A 16,302-nucleotide genomic window follows, 5' to 3' on the forward strand; every position below is an offset into this window, starting at 1 on the left:
TTTCATGTATGCACTATTTCGGTTTTTGTCATATGCATTACTTCGGTTTTGAGTCGAAACTGTGCATGTATGCATTACTTCGGTTTTTGTCATATGCATTATTTCGGTTTTGAACCGAAACTGTGCATGTATGCATTACTTCGTTTTTCTCATATGCGTTATTTCGGTTTTCAAACGAAAGTGTGCATGTATGCATTATTTCGGTATTTTCATATGCATTATTTCGGTTTTCAACCGAAACTGTGCATATATGCATTATTTCGGTTTTTTTCATATGCATTATTTCGGTTTTCACACGAAAGGGTGCATATGCATAATTTCGGTTTTTCTAATATGCATTATTGCGGTTTTCAACCGAAACTGTGCATATATGCATTATTTCGGTTTTATTCATATGCATTATTTCGTATGCACAGCATCAAGGAATGCTTTACTGAGTGTAGGGGTGTAAAAGTGGAATTTCCAATATGTATTTTCAAAACCTTATATTTCAAAAACTATTTTCAAAATGTCGATACGGTTGGAAAGGGTATTGAAAGACGTTTGATGTGAGTGGGGTACCCATTCGCAATGCAAATCGAAGAAGATCTTTTGATGAGCGAAGTACTTGAGACTTACATCACTAGCGACGAAATTTTTAAAGCTATCGACAAATTTGTACAGAAAAATGGTTTGAAATGGAGCAAGTGTGCGGATATTTGCAGTGGTTGGAAAAACGAAAGCGGGCGATGTCTAGGATGAAGCAAGAGGTAGAAAAGCCACGAGAAGTCACTACATGATCCGTCGGTATTCCTTGGCTAGTAGGAAGGTGCCGCCACTAGATCTAAAACCCGTATTGGATTACGCTGCGCAGATAGCAGAGGCCTGCGAAACTAAAATACATCTTTGGGTTTTTCTAGCCCGTCGAGATTTTTTATTGGTGCATGTATATTTTAGAGAATCTAGCAATTTGCATGAAAACCCCATAAATAATTAAAGTAAATCAGAAAAACGTATGTAACTTCGAAGTTAATGCTAAGAAAATTGATAACATCCGGTTTCACCAACAGTTTAAATGGAAAATAATTTTTTATTTTCTATCAATTTCCATATAAAATTCAAAAAATTAAAATCATGTTTCACTTAAATTGCTTTCGTGAAATTGGCTGTAAAAGTTATTTTCTTAGCGTTAACGTGCATTACCAGCGATAACTTGGAAGGTTTAGAAAAAACCATTGTCGAATATTTTCCCAATATTGACTCTGAGGATGTCTACAGCTGGATAACAAACTCGTTTTCATGTGACCCGAATTAAGCTTTTGAAAACCTTCTGGATATCAGTGAAGACGGCACTTTGAATATTAAATACTACGAAGGGAGCCAAGAGAGTTCTGGATGCAAGTGTATTCAGAAAACACTGTTGTTGGCAAGATTGCATTAAAAATACTAGTGACTTTTACCTTTACATTTCTATGTGGGACTGCATTTTCAACAATTGCTTACATAAACAAGTAATCTTTAAGCAAAATACGAGATCGCATTCAATTCCCATATACAATTTTAAGATTATCCTTAATCTCTTCATGATCCAATGATCGGATTTAAACCAAATTAGAATGGGACCACCTATAAGGTAACACCTTTCCTTAAAAAAAATTAATTATAGTAATCGGTTAACGAGGACCAAAGTTATGCGGTAACATACCTAAAAAAAAATAATAATAAAATATTCCGCCGATTATCCTTTTTACGAAGTCGGTTAAAAACAAATACACCAGCAATCTTTCAGCGTCAAACGATTTCAGGGTGAAATTGTCAAAGCTCCTAATAAACTTAAAGGAAATAATGAAATCATCAAAACAAATTCAATCCTCACATTAAAGCCAAAGGAAGAGTAGGGGTGCCGCGAAATTTTTTTTAGGACAACGAGGGTGCCGCTATGAAAAAAGTTTGGGAACCCCTGCAATAGAGCTCTTCATGAGACTACGCTTCACAGTCTACGTGAGAGTTATTTAGCGAGACTTTTTCGCCGTGTACACAGTCCATCACAACCAAGGCGAATTTATACAAGGTGATGTTGTTCGATCAGCTGGTTTCTTCGCCTTACATGTGTTTTTTTTTTGGTTTTACTGATTTGATAGCACAGCCAACAAAAGCAAAAACAAAATAAAGCTGATGCCAGATAAAACTTTGTAGCTTTGCGTGACATTTATAACTTTGCCAGCAAAGCGCCAAACGCAAAAGGTATGCCACAATGAACGCCAAGAAAACAATTTTGTACCGCTTTTTTACTAGTCAAAGTTGCTGTGGATTTCATATATTTTGCTTTAAAATTATCAGCAATGTAATTAAGTTTTATGTTTCTGCATGAAAACTCGAATTTGGACGAAACAAAATAAATATTAAACTGGCTGATTGTCAAAGCGCGCAAAAAGATGGGAGTTGGCCATCTTTTCGCTTCGCGCTGCAGCTTCGACGATTTATGTGGCATGCTTTGTGCATTTTCATACAATTCATCTTATCTGTCAAAGCGAATCTGTCACGTAAAGCGAAGCAAAAGTTTTATGTGGCATCAGCTTAAATGTAATATTTGGAGCGAATTAAGACTTGACATAACACCCGCAATACAAAATACATGGGATTATTGTATTTGCTCTACCGCTACCACCTTGTATAAATTCGCCTTGATCGCAACTAAATCGAAAAGTCTACGACATCTTTACGCTCTATTTGGCAAGCTAAATAGAGTTTTTGCTCTACGGAGACATATGGTAAAGTCTTGATAGTTAATTTCATCCCAGTTTGTTAGATTTTCAAACGTCTACGACATTAAATCGTATATTCGGTACAAGCACGCCATTTTAGGTACATTTAGAACAATGGTCGGCGCTTCATACCACAATTGTGGAAGATCAACTCACACGCAGCGTTGCCGCTTTGGTAATTTTTAACCCAAATTGGTAATTTTTTTCTTTATTTGTCAAGTTTGGTAATTTGGTAATTTATTTTTCAATTTGGTAATTTTTATACCTTTCATGAGCATGAAATGGTATTATAACTTTGGCCCGATGTTTGTAAGTACGAGAATAAGAAGAGATAGACCCATTAAAATGTATACTTAAATGACCAGAACGCCGAGCTGAGTCGATTTAGCCATGTCCGTCTGTCCGTCTGTTTGTATGCAATCTAGTCTCTCAATTTTCGAGATGTGTATTTTTATAATGTATTAATCATTTGTCGGAACCGGAAGAATCGGACCACTATAACATATAGCTCCGTTGTATGATTGTTCAGATATGAGATTTCTTTATAACTTCTCCATTTACGCAGCTAGGAACATGAAATTTTCAATACTTTCACCCATTATCAACAGAAAATTTAGAGTGAAAATTACAAAGAACGGGTCACTATAACCTATAGCTCTCATAAGTAGCTCATTTAAGTAGCTAGGTACATGAAATTTTGCACTGTTGCTCATTATCAAAAGAATACTTTCAGTTAAAATGGCGAAGATCGGGTCTCTATAACCTATATCCACCAAACAACTGATTGTTCAGATATGAGATTTTTCGCCATAACTTCTTCATTTATGCAGCTAGGAGCATCAAAATTCGCACCGTTTTCACTCATTGTTAACAGAATACTTACAGTGAAAATAACAAATCGGGTCACTATAACATATATCTCCCATACAACTGATTGTTCAGTTATGAGAATTTTCGTTATAACTCCTTCATTTATACACCTAGGAACATGAAATTTTGCACTATTTTCACTCATTATCAACAGAAAGTTTACAGTAAAAATACCAAAGATCGGTTCACTATAACCTGTTTGTTGCCCCCATAAAGCTGACTGTTCATATATGGGGTTTTACTGTAAAACTCCTTTATTTGGACAGCTAAAACCGATAAATTTCGTAAGCTATTTTATAAATAATAATACAAAGTCTACTGAGAAAATCGTTAAAATTTATGCTGTATGAGCTTTATCTCTTATACCACTGATTGTTCAGATACCAGTCTTTGCGATATATCTCCTTGATGTAGGTAGCTAAACCCATTAAATTGTGTTACCGGTTCACGTACCGATCACACAGCAGTGAAAATCATTTAGAATGGGGCTATATAAGGTATGTCTTCCATACCTCTGATTGTTTAGTTATAATTTTTTATATATGTATCTCCTCTATTTATGCCTGCTGTGAATATATACATTTTTTCAAATGCAGTAATCTGTTAAAGTAAAATTTTCAGATGCTCATGAAAGGTATGAAGCCTTCGGCATAACCGAAGACAGCGCTGCTCTTACTTGTTTCCATTCGGTCTTACATGTCAAANGCATCAAAATTCGCACCGTTTTCACTCATTGTTAACAGAATACTTACAGTGAAAATAACAAATCGGGTCACTATAACATATATCTCCCATACAACTGATTGTTCAGTTATGAGAATTTTCGTTATAACTCCTTCATTTATACACCTAGGAACATGAAATTTTGCACTATTTTCACTCATTATCAACAGAAAGTTTACAGTAAAAATACCAAAGATCGGTTCACTATAACCTGTTTGTTGCCCCCATAAAGCTGACTGTTCATATATGGGGTTTTACTGTAAAACTCCTTTATTTGGACAGCTAAAACCGATAAATTTCGTAAGCTATTTTATAAATAATAATACAAAGTCTACTGAGAAAATCGTTAAAATTTATGCTGTATGAGCTTTATCTCTTATACCACTGATTGTTCAGATACCAGTCTTTGCGATATATCTCCTTGATGTAGGTAGCTAAACCCATTAAATTGTGTTACCGGTTCACGTACCGATCACACAGCAGTGAAAATCATTTAGAATGGGGCTATATAAGGTATGTCTTCCATACCTCTGATTGTTTAGTTATAATTTTTTATATATGTATCTCCTCTATTTATGCCTGCTGTGAATATATACATTTTTTCAAATGCAGTAATCTGTTAAAGTAAAATTTTCAGATGCTCATGAAAGGTATGAAGCCTTCGGCATAACCGAAGACAGCGCTGCTCTTACTTGTTTCCATTCGGTCTTACATGTCAAATAGGTCAATATTGGTTCTGATTCTTCGTAAATACTTATATTCTCGGGACTTCACCCTGTCTATGTGTGAGTCGAAAGCTTTCCTTCAAGTGTTGAATTTTTGATATATTTTCTTGTCACTTGTTTCCATACAGTGGTCGAAAAAATTATAGCCGCACCATATTTTGACAAGATTTAACATATTATTTTTTTTGTAACTTAATTTTGGTTAGTTGGTTAGTTTTTGGTTATAAAAATATTATTCTTTCTTTAGCAGAACTCAAACAAATTCAAATTTCAAACTATTATTTAAATATTAAAAAAAAAACTCAACAAACTTTCGTAAAATTTTAGGTTAATGGAGCACTGATGGCCTGAAAAGCTTGGTATCTTCGGATTTATATATGTACAGACATATTGAGCCGTAACTGCCAATTAAACGTGAGTGACCTTTTTTTCAAAATTTTCTTTTTGATGCAGAAAGGCATCTAGATGCTCTTACGACATAATTTAGTGCTTATCTAATGCCAATTTATGCCGCAAAAAAATTTTTTTTCTCAGCAAATTTTGTTAAAAACATGTGGTAGCCATCCCTTCAGCTGAAGTAAGCACTACACTATCAATATCTCTGGAACCAAAAAGCGCATATACTTCTACCTTACGACATAATCTAGTGCTTATCTAGCGCCAATTTGTGCCGAAAAAAAAAATTTTGTGCTCTGTAAATTTTGGTAAAAACATGTGGTAGTCATCTCTTCAGCTGAAGTAAGCACTACACTATCAATATCTCTGGAACCAAAAAGCGCATATACTTCTACCTCATGGCATAATTTTAATACATTTATTAATACATTTTGCAATAGGACTGCGCAATTAATAAATTCATTACAACTCATATTGATTGATTAAAAATAAAGTTCAAAGCTACTATAATAAAAAATATAAATAAAAATAGCTAATATAAAGAATAGACATTCAAATCCCTTTCGTGTGACCCGTCAACGTGTGACAGTCAATTTTATACACACAAAAATCAATATACTCGCGAAACCCTGGACCAAATATATTAATCCGGACGTCAGAGAGAAAAACTAAAAACGCACTTTTACTATATTTGGGCCATAGTTTCGTGATTATATAGGCTGATTCATGTGTTTTATTTTTTTTTGTTTTTGTCGCACGGTGTTATATTAAAAAAAACGTGTTTTATATATGTAGGTATTTCGCTGAGTGTATATTAGAGTGGTCCAAAAAAAAGTTAAGTCAGAATTTGAATGCTCTCACACCCTAGGATTGTTCTATATCGAAAAAATATACCCCTCTATTTTATTTTGAAATCCAAGTCTGATATTTTTTTCGATATAGAATGCTCTCACGCCCTTAGATGTGAGAGCATTAAAATTCCGACTTTACTTCTTTCACAAGCATTCTTGGGCCACACTAGTGTATGTATATCCTTTCTATCACTTTCTTATTTTTCCGTAGATTATTGCTCAACGTAATAGCGTAAATTGGTGTTGACTTTTAAATGTTTTTCGGATTGTAGATCGTCAAGCTCGAACCATGTATTTTGCCTTAGACATATTGCAGTATAATGTGCTACTACGTTTTTGTTTTGTTTAAGAGGTCCTGTAAGTTTGGCAACTCCTAGTAATATGTATCTGTCAGGACTGCTTCCATTTTCAACTGGATCTTGAAAGCTTTTTGGAAGACTGCTTAAATATCTGGCTTGTAAAAATCGTCAAGCTCCGCAATGCAAAATGGCCTGTTAGAGAAAAAAAGTTAGTTTTGCAGTGTACTTTACACTGGGCATTAGGTCGTTTCGTTAATTAGATTTTATAATATATGTATTTTTTTTTTATGAGTTATAATGAATTTATTAATTGCGCAGTCCTATTGCAAAATGTATTAAATGTATTTTTTTTAGCGGCATAAATTGGCACTAGATAACCACTAAATTATATGCGCTTTTTGGTCCCAGAGATATTAATAGTGTAGTGCTTACTTCAGCTGAAGAGATGGCTACCACATGTTTTTACCAAAATTTACAGAGCACTAAATTTTTTTTAGCGGAATAAATTGGCACTAGATAAGCACTAGATTATGTCGTAAGCTAAAAGTATATGCGCTTTTTGGTTCCAGAGATATTGATAGTGTAGTGCTTACTTCAGCTGAAGAGATGGCTACCACATGTTTTTACCAAAATTTGCAGAGAAAAAAAAAATTTTGTTGCGGCATAAATTGGCACTAGATAAGCACTAAATTATGTCGTAAGCTAAAAGTATATGCGCTTTTTGGTTCCAAAGATATTGATAGTGTACTTCAGCTGAAGAGATGGCTGCCACATGTTTTTACCAAAATTTACAGAGCACTAAATTTTTTTTGCGGCATAAATTGGCTCTAGATAAGCACTAAATTATGTCGTATGGTAGAAGTATATGCGCTTTTTGGTTCCAGAGATATTCATAGAGTAGTGCTTACTTCAGCTGAAGAGATGGCTACCACATGTTTTTACCAAAATTTACAGAGCACTCAATTTTTTTTAGCGGAATAAATTGGCACTAGATAAGCACTAGATTATGTCGTAAGCTAAAAGTATATGCGCTTTTTGGTTCCAGAGATATTGATAGTGTAGTGCTTACTTCAGCTGAAGAGATGGCTACCACATGTTTTTACCAAAATTTGCAGAGAAAAAAAAAATTTTGTTGCGGCATAAATTGGCACTAGATAAGCACTAAATTATGTCGTAAGCTAAAAGTATATGCGCTTTTTGGTTCCAAAGATATTGATAGTGTACTTCAGCTGAAGAGATGGCTGCCACATGTTTTTACCAAAATTTACAGAGCACTAAATTTTTTTTGCGGCATAAATTGGCTCTAGATAAGCACTAAATTATGTCGTATGGTAGAAGTATATGCGCTTTTTGGTTCCAGAGATATTCATAGAGTAGTGCTTACTTCAGCTGAAGAGATGGCTACCACATGTTTTTACCAAAATTTGCAGAGAAAAAAATTTGTTTGCGGCATAAATTGGAACTAGGCAAGCACTAAATTATGCCGTAAGGTAGAAGTATATGCGCTTTTTGGTTCCAGAGATATTCATAGTGTAGTGCTTACTTCAGCTGAAGAGATGGCTACCACATGTTTTTACCAACATTTACAGAGCACTCAATTTTTTTTAGCGGCATAAATTGGCACTAGATAAGCACTAAATTATGGCATGTGTGCGAAACCAGTCGGTGAATGTTGTAGTGATTACTTCAGGGACCTAACTTATTAATCTTCCTACACTTTCCAGCCGCAGGCAAATGCTTGGTACAATTTTTATATTTAAATTACTAACAGGCTCAATTTCAACTCCGCTTCTTTTGGGCGAAGTTAACCTTAATGTTCCCTCCCGGGTATCAAGACACTTTTGTCCCCTATTTCTGAAAGCTTGTAAAACTAATTTTGAATTGCACGTCCCACTCCGTTGCTTATGCCAGGATTTTAACTCTCATTCCAAGACGTTTGATATATCAGATCCGCTTTTCAGCATTAAGAAATCGATACTGTCCTCTTTCAATAAATGAACCATTAAAATAAAGACATAAAATCGGCTGATGAATTTAGTTCTTTAGCTGAACAGTTTTAGATCTCGACACTTAACAAACTCCTGCCTATCGTGACTCGGCGCAAAAATTGAAAATAAATACTGGTTCCGTACGTCATGCGGACTGCGCCCTCGTGCGGATTGGCGGGAACGGAGGGTAAAAACCGTTAGGATTATTAAAAAAAGAAAAAATACAACTTTTTAATGAAAAAAATTTTTTTTTTAAAAGAATTAAAGGGTGGTTGTTAAAGGGAATATGTATGTGATTAAAAGACATTTTTAATCATTTCATAATGATATGGAAAATTTTGATGAACATGAATTTGGATTTTTTTAAATTTAAGTTTTCAATATTTGACGTGGGTGAATCCAAATGAATTTTGAAAATTTTTATTTGAGTTTTTTCATAACTCAAAAAACTTAAAATCGAGAACACCTGTTTTAAAGTTTTGAATTTACATATACTCCAAGGGAAAAATTAATACATCTTCAGCTTTATCATTTGTTTCCGTGAGTTTATTATGCGCGGATGAACATATTTCGGGGGAATTTTTTTTCCACTTTTTACTTTTTACTTAACCCGATTTTTGCTTTTTTGGGATTTAGATACTTTTATAGTAAATGAGCGATGCACATATATGTACATATGTATGTGTTAAATATCTTATTACATTAAACGAGCAATTCTTGTATATATATATATATATCCATAGGGTTCTCGGAAACGGCTCTAACGATTTTGGTGAATTTTTGTACACAGATAATGTTTTGGATGTTAAGGTTATCTGAATAGGCAATATCTCCGTGAAGACTCGTATAAGGTTGCCACCTATTCGAAATTAGTTACAAATTAATTAAAACATCATAATATGGGTATCAAATGGAAGGTATTTTAAAGATCCCTAATTCAAAAATAGTTATAATAAGGTTGCTTCTAAACTACTTCTAAAAAAAGGTAAAATAATACTATTCATGGGTACCAAGAGAAATTTCTTAAGCAATGCTTTCCCTATACACAAAATGTTATGTCTTAGGAGAATAGTGTAAGGTTGCCACTTATTTTCGATTCTACACAATTTATCTAAAACATTGCAATATGGATATCAAATGAAAAGTATTGTTGAGAACTTTGGTCAGAAAATATTTTCCATCGAGGTTGCCACGCTTCCTTGTAAAACAAATTTTTATTTTGTTAATCTCAATCAAAATTTTTTTTATGTATACATAGATAGTACATATACGCTCAAGATATGTACCATTCATTCCATCGTATTTCGGAATAGGGTTGCCACCTAAATTTTAGAGTAAGCAGTTTACTTAATAGATATTTTTTTCCAAAATATTTGTTTAAAGCTATCCAAATCTCGGAAAAAGTGTATGCACTCCGGGCAAAGCTGTTTTTGTTGAAGACCGATAAGTAAAAAATTTTGTTTCACTTCTCGTAATTTCCTACTGGATTGCTCATGCGGATCAGTTCTCTTGTTCTCACCAACACAGACACAGTTTAATTTTTGCCGACCACCGATTTAAAACCAGTGTTGCCAGAGAAAAATTTCGTTTGGTGCTAAAACGGCCGGAAGAAAGAGCTAAATAATACTAATAGTAGCTAAAATGAAGAGCTATAATTTTATTAAAGTTGAGCGTTTATTGACATGAGGTTCAAGGCCGTATTTAGGGGGGGAATTTTGTGAGTTTAAGTGCTAAAAAAAACTTTTATAACCAAAATAAGGTTCATATATTTCGAATTCGTTATAACACTTATATGCATGCACATACTTATATGAACTAGAAAATGAACTAAAAGTACTTTACAAACTGTTAAAATCTGCAATCTCAAACATATGAATTGACCATACAAACTCGGGTTACGAATAATTTTGTTCGAAAAATTTGTCTGAAAAGTTTTACTTCCTTCTCTCCTTAAATGTAAAATTAGTAAGGTAAAAAGAAACTCCCCGCGTGAATTCATTAACCTAGATCCATGAGTTTATGGTGCAGTCTGTATTTTTCCGTGGATACAAATGTATATTTTTCCACCGAATTTCGAAATTTGTAACTTTATCAATGCTTAAGTTTTGGCTTTTCTTTCCGTCCGGTATAGTTTGTGTGCTCCCGCGCACGTTGCATAAACTAATTGACTTACTTGCCCATTTCCCATTTGCTGGCGCGCCATTTGTATTATGAATGGAAATTTTCTAAGTATTAATCGAAATAGAATAATATGAAGATATCGAAAATAGCCTGAGATCGCCAAAACCAAATAAATTTTAGTCAACACTTGTACAATGAACTTACAGATTTGTAATTTAAATATATTACCAAACACAACTAAAACTTTCTGGAGCTAAAAAAGTGCTACATAATTTTGAAAACAAAACAAACAAAAGAGCTAGGAGCTAAAGCCCTATTTTCGGAGCTAAATGGAAAAATAAAGAGCTAATTCTAGCTCCAAAACACCAAAATGACAACACTGTTTAGAACCTAGCTAAATAACTTATTGGGAAAACTTTCTCTCATATTCATATGCATTTCAACCATGACTCAATAATAAAAGAAAACAGTATTCTCGCTCCCTCTTGACAAAATCGGCTCCCTTAGCAGGGCACTGTGTGTGGGTGCGTGTCAAGGTTGCATTTTTTTATACCGGGACGCACAATAAGTCTGTTATTTTGTTCGCCCGCAGATGCCAGAAAGAGGCCAATTTGTGTTTCTTTGATTGGTTCTCGGGCTGTTGAAAGCAACTTTGAGCGGTTAATATTGGCTTCTCACTAGCCCGGAGTCGGCCGGAGTATTTTCCCGGGCGGGTTTGTGAAAACTGTCAAACTGTCAGAAGAGGCAAATTTTTAAAAATTCAAATTTTAGCTAAGAAACATCTGCAAGTTAACAGCAGACCACAGATAATGGTTTCAATACAAATTGTAAACAATAAAGTTCAAATACAGAAAGCATATTCCCACACTCAGCTTTTAATTCAAATCATAACGCAACAACCTCTGTAATTTAATATCACAAATTGAAATAAAATAACGAATGGCCAAAATTCCGACAGCAACATTATTGCATTCCTAGTTATAGCCCAGAACGCATAAAGTGCAACAATGTCTTTTCCGTTCCTTCTGCACAGAGGTCGGTGTGTATCTTGGCTGCAACAAGAAAGTGGTGCGAGTCGATGTTTGGCCCTCGGAGTGTACGTACGTCTGAAACACTGGAAGCATGCCTTCCGTCTATCACAACATAGTCGATTTGGTTTCTCGTTTTTCGATTTGGAGACAGCCATGCAGCTTGAGGGCAGCGCTCATATGTTCTCTCCAAGCGCTCATAGAAGGGATCCTTGGACGCCTCGTCCTTTTCTTACGTCGGAGCATGGGCGCAGATGAGCGAAATATTGAAAAATCTCGCTTTGATGCGGGTTGTGGCTAGAAGTTCGTCCACCGGGGTGAACTCCATTGCTCCATCCATCGCATTTCATTGAAGGCGGTAATGTCAGCCTTTATTTTCTCTAGGACATCAACCAGCCGGGCATAGGCACCTTCCCGATTAAGTGTTCGGATATTCCAGGTGCAGTAGCGTGCCAGTCGAAAATGCTTATTTGAAAATTTCAAGACCCTACCCTCTAATTTTATTCGTTTTTAAGAGAAATGTTATTGCCTATTTTTGTAGATTTTTGAAAGACCATTTAGAGGTCGCGACCTGTCGATTTAAGTCAGAAAATAGGATTTTGTAGATTTATGCGTTTTTGAATGACTATTTTTGATTCGATTTCAATGATCGAATATGATGTGAGAAGAGGATTTATAGGCCTTTAAAATGGTATATAATAATCTATTGTCGGGCTAGACTTGTTGGGATTTTTTATCGGACCCATATTTCTCTTAATTTTTTTTTAAATTTTACCATCGATAACTTATAAAATTTCAAAATATGAAGTACTATCTAAAATTAAATCTTGAATGTCTAGCTCATTATACATATAACACCGTGCGATAGTAAATTTTACAAACAAAAATCAATATATTCCCGAAACCATGGGCTAAATATAGTAAAATTGCGTTTTTAGTTTCTACTCTGACGTCAGTAATTAACAAATGATTTAAAAAATTCAGTGAAATGTCCTTAGAGAAGAAGTATGGGTTCCAGATTAAAGAGAAAATTCTGTAGAATTTATGCGGATTCAATTGCTTGGTGCATAAGGACTGGTAAGTATTGAAAATGTCCTTTTAAAATTGTATCCCTGAAATTTCGCAATATTTGTTTTTGAAAAAATTATATGATAAGGACTTATATAAAGTCGATAAGATCCTGGAATTTGTTCGGTTAACTTTGTCTTTGTACTTTTATAAATAAATTTCCTCTTTCAATTTATATGTCTGAAATTCCAAACCAAAAATGACACTTACATAATAAAGTAGATTTCAAACCCATTTATTTATTATTTATTTTGTGGTGGGAGAGCTTCTCAAACAATATAGAAGAAATTTTTGCGATTTAAGTTGTTGAAAACTAATGAACATCTAAATCCCGGGACTAATCCTGGCATCCCGGGATTGTGAGAACGATATCCCGAAAATGTGGGGATCGTAAAAAACGGAAAAATTAACTTCCCTAGTTCATTCCGTTATGTATAATGTGCATGCCCAATTAAATATATTAAAAATACATACAGTGGTCAAAAAAGTATAGCCGAACCACTTGTTGCCAAGTTTTACGGTATTATTTTTGTTCTTATTTAATTTTATTCAACAATTTTTATTGAGCCCTAGGCCGTTTTTAGATGAAAAACTACTGTCGACAAGCAACAATATTTTTTATTTTTTGAAAAAATGGTAGAAGTGATAGCTATTTCGGAAATCACCACATTTCCTCATCAGACTTCTTTCAGTAGGATTCGAGTTGCCTACGCACTGTCCTAAGTTCGCCTTGTGAATTATTGTTGCTTTTTTCCACTTTTTAATTTTGTTAAGCCAACACAATCAAGCGCAGCTATTCTGCTGCAATTCACACTTGACCATGTGGTTGTTGGTTTTTTGGGCTTTGTTAATAATTCTATTTTTAGAATGTTTAACTTTTAGGTGTGCTCGTCCTTAAGTTATTTGTTTTTCGTTATTTTATTGTTATTTAATTTTGGTTATTTTTTTTTATAAAAATATAGTTCATTCTTTAAGAAACCCAAATCCAAGTTTCCAACTTTGTGCAATACTAAAAAAAAAAATCAACAAAACTTCGTACAAAATTTCGAGCTGTTTTCAAATTCTAAAAAATCAACCGTAATTGTTAGCCATTTGAAACTCTTACTTTATTCTACTAGAATTCAATTGGCTACAAAACTGCATACTCAGAATCTAATTAAAAACTCGAAATTTTTACGAAGATTTGTTGATAGTTTTTTTTAGTTGCATAAATGTTTAAGGCAGTGTCTGTCACTCGATTGGTACAATTGTACAGATTTGTGCATTTTTATATTTGGCAATTGGTACAAAATAAAAATATTGGGACCAAAAATCGTTAATTTACACCAAAAAAATCGTAATTTCGGCTAAAAAAACGTACAAATTTTATTTATTGTACTTTTTTTTAACAATAAAAAATACAAAAACAAAATTAAAATAAATATAACCACGCGTTATAAAACCAAGTTAAACCCACATTGCATATGGGTTAATAAAAGTAATTTTTAAGCAAAAACAAAACCGACTTTATTCTAATATATAAAAATCTCGTGTCACGGTGTTAGTGATCGAACTCCTCCTAAACGGCTTGACCGATCTTTATGAAATTTTTTGTGCATATATGGTAGGTATGAGAATCGGATTTAAAGTATATTTCATACCGCTAGGTGCACCTCCCATACAAATCTAATTTTTCACACTACATATCTCTGAAAGTGTGAAACTAGGTATGGAGATATATGAAATCAATCACATGGTCATGAAGAAAAATTGGGGCTATTAGAAAAAGGGGCGTGGCACATCCATACAAACCGAATTTTTCATACTGCACATCTCTGGAAGTTTTCGTGGTAGAGTACTGAATCTTGGTATAGAGATATATAAAATCAGTCAAACGGTCATGAAGAATAATTGGGGCTATTGAAGAAGGGGCGTGGCACCTCCCATGCAAACCAAATTTTTCAGACTGCATACCTCTGGCAATCCTAAAAAATTTTCTCATTTTTTTTCTTTTAGAGTTTTTAGTATTGTTGTATGAAAAATCAAATATATAAAAATATCGTGTCACTGTGGTGTTTTGGTCGAACTCCTCCTAAACGGCTTGACCGATTTGCATGGAATTGTTTGTGTATATTCGGTAGGTATGATAATAGGTTGTAAAGTATGTTTCATACCGCTAAGTGAAGGGCGCGTGGCACCTCCCATACAAACCAAATTTTACACACTGCATATCTCTGGAAGTGTTCATGATAGAGTACTGGAACTTGGTATGGAGATATATAAAATCAATCGCATAGTCATGAAGAAAAATTGGGGCTGTGGGAAAAAGGGGCATGGCACCTCCCATACAAACCGGATTTTTTATACTGTATATCTCTGTAAGTGTTCATGGTAGAGTACTCGAACATTGTATGGAGGTATATGAAATCAATCCCATGCTGTTAGAGAAAATTGGGGCTACTTTATAAGGGGGCGTGACGCCTTTCAAACGCACTGAAGCTATTACGTATCTTTGTATGCATATACACTTTTGCTGGGTTATTTAAGATGGCAATGAAAATATGCCTTCTGACAACCACCAAACCATCATATTGGAAGATAAATGCGTCACTGAAAATCATGAACGTGAACTGTTGGTGAAAATGTTGAACCAAAATGTTTCGATACAAAAAATTAATTTGGGGCGGGACGAAGTTCGCCGGGTCTGCTAGTTCTCATATAAAAATTTAAGATAACGGTCAATTTCTTCATGATCCAACAATCGCATCTAAGCCGAATTAGTATGGGACTACCTCTGAGGTACCACCTTTCCTTTAAAAAATTATTGAAATCGCTTAATGTGGTCCAAAGGTATGCGATAACATAAAAAAAAAATAATTATTATATCCCGACGAATTGCTAACCTCCTCCTGTTTTTAAAGTCGGTTAAATCGTTAATTTTTAATTGTTAACAACAATTTAAAATTACAATTTAAAACAACAGCATTTGTTCTCTCCTATTTTTCTTTCTCTTTCAAAATGGGTGTCAACAGTGAAAATTTACGATTTGTTTGTAGAACAAAACTGCTTTTGTTCTGGATTACGTTACATATTACGTACATATGTACCATGGCGGAATTATACCAGGTGAAGTAACTAGAGCGAGAAGAAAGATTTTGACACTGCCTTATTTGAAAAATTGCCTTTAAAATGTGACTATAAGGCAGCCGAATGTCAGAAAATAAAGCGAGAAAGCTGTTTTATTACTTCACCTGCTTATTGCGACATGCATATGTACTAAAATAAAAATCGTCATTTATGGGGGACAAATTGTCAAGACGTCATTGAGCGAAAAAAAACGTCAAAATGACGACGAAATCGCTGATTGGGACAAGTTTTTTTGTAGTCAAAAGATTGGTACAATATAACGGGTGATTTTTTTGAGGTTAGGATTTTCATGCATTAGTATTTGACAGATCACGTGGGATTTCAGACATGGTGTCAAAGAGAAAGATGCTCAGTATGCTTTGA

At 34.2% G+C, this 16,302-nt stretch overlaps 1 protein-coding gene across 13 annotated transcripts in view; it reads left to right on the plus strand.

The window, feature by feature from the left end:
- Positions 1 to 16,302, plus strand: part of LOC108356299 (uncharacterized) — a 143,852-nt gene that overhangs the window by 10,329 nt on the left and 117,221 nt on the right. For 3 of the 13 annotated variants that reach the window (XM_017607470.1, XM_017607474.1, XM_017607481.1), the window contains one exon: positions 5,390 to 5,476. The exons of the other annotated variants lie outside the window; for them this stretch is intronic. The gene's annotated coding sequence lies outside the window, so the exon portion shown is untranslated. The remainder of the gene's footprint in view (positions 1 to 5,389; positions 5,477 to 16,302) is intronic. 13 annotated transcript variants of the gene reach the window in all.

Source organism: Rhagoletis zephyria, unplaced genomic scaffold, assembly GCF_001687245.7.
Source record: "Rhagoletis zephyria isolate East Lansing unplaced genomic scaffold, Rhagoletis_zephyria_1.1 Rzeph_scaffold_00171, whole genome shotgun sequence".
Classification (NCBI taxonomy): domain Eukaryota; kingdom Metazoa; phylum Arthropoda; class Insecta; order Diptera; family Tephritidae; genus Rhagoletis; species Rhagoletis zephyria.